We start from the raw sequence: 2,824 nt of genomic DNA on the forward strand, positions 1-2,824 counted from the left end.
AATTTATTTTATTTTTATTTTATTGAGACGTTCCAATTGTCTGTGAGTGCAGTGATACTATTACTGATAGTGTGGTGATAGTGGTGTTGGTAATGGAAGTGATATTGATTGCTATAGCCAGATTTGTTTCATATCTCTTTCTCATGCTACTCTGCTGAGATTCCAAACATTTTTATATTTTAAAATCACTGTGTTATATCTTGTTTTCACAAACACCGGTATCTCCCTGGTTACTTGTTTGCCTTAGCTTTGTGAGCGTTTGAAGGGTTTCTTCTGGTATGGGGGAAAATTAGACAAAGGCAGTAATGGCATGTTTGGGGGAAAACGCGCATGATAGATTCAAAGGCGTGATGTTCTCAGGCGGACGAGGGGAAAGAGAGGGAGAGGGGAAACTCCTGATAGGATGATAGGATGGCGCGCCAACCTATCAAATAACGAAAAAGTGTAGACCGGACCCCGCATCACATGACTCAATAAACGCACACATGTATGCCCCCCCCCCCCCCGCAATCTAAATATGCCAGAAGCACGTGGTGATCTATTTATTTTGGGTTGTTACAGTACCATTTTCACAACGACGATGTTTAATTTGACAACAGCGGTGCGCCAGTGTGCCTCTTATGTATAAGAAACCCTTAAATATCCTGAAAATTCGAATTCCGACTGTCCTTGTTTATACTATATGTGTAAGTATATTATATATAAACACATTTAAAAGCACATCGAAGAGTATATACTGGTATTTTGTTTGCTCATACTATCCTTCTAATAATAATAATAATATAATAATATTTACTACCAAAGTCTTAATGTTTCTCTACTCTATTTCGCCTATATAATCACCTGTAAATGCCGGTCAAATGCTCATCTGCAACACACAAGTACACCGCACGCTAGCTGCTGCACACTGACACATAATTACAAAGTAAAAATATATATATAGTAAAAATATATATACACAAATAATTATGTGTCAGTGTGCAGAGGCTAGCGTGCGGTGTACTTGTGTGTTGCAGATGAGCATTTGACCGGCATTTACAGGTGATTATAGGCGAAATAGAGTAGAGAACTTTGGTAGTACTAGTAAATACATTTCGTGTTTATTTGCTCTTTTTTTGGAGACGATCCAAGTGCCTGTGACTGCACTATATCACGGCTGGTTTTAAAAGTACAGAGATTTTTATGTACGCTTTTAATGTCACATCAGAATGACAATAGTATCAGTCTGTGAGTGTCTTTCCGTCTATTTTCGATATAGTCTCTACGACTTTGAAGACTAATATCTTAGTATTATCTATGAAATTATTTACTTACAACTGCATCTGTACAGGTCTGTGGAACTCGTAAGGGTAAGTGGCATTACGTCCATTCCACCCGTGACTGACGCTTGCATCATGATCTGAACTATCAGTATCAGATCTTCGTTCATTTCCATACATTGCACTCGAGATTATAGTCACACTTCACAACCGTTCACTGTAAACGTTCACGACCATTTCTGAATGACTACTCTATCCTTGTTGCTGACAACAAGTATCTCTACGCACTGACGTACACGGCAACGAAAACCTATCCCACTGTGCCTTGCAACAATGGTGTTTAGAACATTTCCAGGCACTCACCTAGCAACGGCATCCAGGCACACATAATATAACGTGCAAAACAATGTGCAGCCGTGCAGGGAACAACAGAGAGCAGCTACAGCTGCTTACAGCAGTTGCAGTAAAATAAATAGATAGTGATACTGTGGTAAAATAGTGTCAATTCCGAGCACTGGTTGCGGGTATTCGTATACATATATATATGCTAGTATTGGTAGTAAATATAATAATACGGGAATGTGGCAAGCCAAAGCAAGAAAAAGTTCACATACATACAAGCAAGTCTTATTCTACCTCTGATCCCCTTTCACTCAACAAAATGTTAGCCCAGTAGCGGGTTTAACTTGGTTACGTTTCCACGACAAAGTACCCGGTGAACTAACACTCCTATACTAACTCCTACACTCCACTAACACCTCCGGTTAGTGTAGTCCTATTTTTCTTTCTTTAGGGCCGGACACACTAGGCGATTTTAATGCGATCTAATCGGGCGACTTTATCGCCCGATAATATTGCCCGATTCTATCGCGCGAGTCGAGTGGACACACTAGGCGATTGAGTCGGGCGACTGAAATAATCGCACGATAATATCAAAACGTTTTAGGGCCGGACACACTAGGCGATTTTACACGTGTGTGCATGAGTGCGTTGGTGCGTACGTGCGTGTGTGTACACGTACGCGTGCGTGCATGCATGTGCACGTAGAAGTGCGTCCGTGCGTGCGTGCGTGTGCACTTACACGTCTGTACATGCGTGCGTGCGTGCGTGTGCACGTACACGTGCGCGCGTGCGTGCGTGCGTGCGTGCATGTGAACGTGTACACGTGCGTGCGTGCGTGCGTGTGCACGTACACGTGCGCGCGTGCGTGCGTGCGTGCGTGCATGTGAACGTGTACACGTGCGTGCGTGCGTGCGTGTGTGAGTGCGTGCGTGCGTGCGTGTGTGTGCAGGTACACGTGAGTGCGTGCGTGTGCACGTACACGTGTGTGCGAGCGTGCGTATGCACGTACACCTGCGTGCATGCGTGCGTGCGTACGTGCGTGCGTGTGCACGTACACGGGCGTGCATGCGTGCGTGCGTGCGTGTGCACGTACACGTGCGTGCATGCGTGCGTGCGTGCGTGTGCACGTGACGTGGGTGCATGAGTGTGTGCGTGCGTGTGCAAGTACACGTGCGTGCGTGCGTGCGTGCGTGCGTGCGTGCGTGCGTGCGTGCGTGCGTGCG

The 2,824-nt window shown here is 45.1% G+C and overlaps 1 protein-coding gene across 1 annotated transcript in view; it reads right to left on the reverse strand.

The window, feature by feature from the left end:
• Positions 1–2,824, reverse strand: part of LOC106810641 — a 24,950-nt gene that overhangs the window by 11,849 nt on the left and 10,277 nt on the right. The gene's annotated exons all lie outside the window — the stretch shown is intronic.

The sequence above is a fragment of the Priapulus caudatus genome, unplaced genomic scaffold, assembly GCF_000485595.1.
Source record: "Priapulus caudatus unplaced genomic scaffold, Priapulus_caudatus-5.0.1 Scaffold460, whole genome shotgun sequence".
In the NCBI taxonomy this organism is placed as follows: Eukaryota; Metazoa; Priapulida; class Priapulimorpha; order Priapulimorphida; family Priapulidae; genus Priapulus; species Priapulus caudatus.